Source organism: Penaeus monodon, chromosome 28, assembly GCF_015228065.2.
Source record: "Penaeus monodon isolate SGIC_2016 chromosome 28, NSTDA_Pmon_1, whole genome shotgun sequence".
NCBI lineage: Eukaryota > Metazoa > Arthropoda > Malacostraca > Decapoda > Penaeidae > Penaeus > Penaeus monodon.
The window spans coordinates 17,649,441-17,649,907 of NC_051413.1; positions in this window are offsets into that span (position 1 = coordinate 17,649,441).

Consider the following 467-nt stretch of genomic DNA (forward strand, 5'->3'; position numbering starts at 1 on the left):
GACCTTCACCAAGACCAACAACCATCCATCAATAGTTGAATATTCTTTTGCTTGTTACCATGTGTGTGCGTGCGAAGCTGTGAGTATAGAGTGTACACAATGCACTTCTCGTATGAACGTGAAAGGATACATAACATGAATTATTTCTCTTAACTTTATAAAATATATCATGGCTTTTATACAATCAAAAGACCTGTCCTCGCGAGCTTTACCTGTTACCTCAGGAAGCCTCCCTGCCTCCATAGCTCCCCAAAAAATACATAAAATACTAGTGCGGTATATTTAGGATTTTGTTTGTCTAAGGACACTGCAGCCGCTTTTCATAAATAAAAGTGAAATCCTATATTTAATGAACCAATATTTCTAATGAATGGCTCCAACCCATGATACCGTTTTCAAGCGAGAAGTAAACAAACATGGAGTGCCGCCCCTGCTGCTACCGAAAAACACCCACAAAACCCCACAAA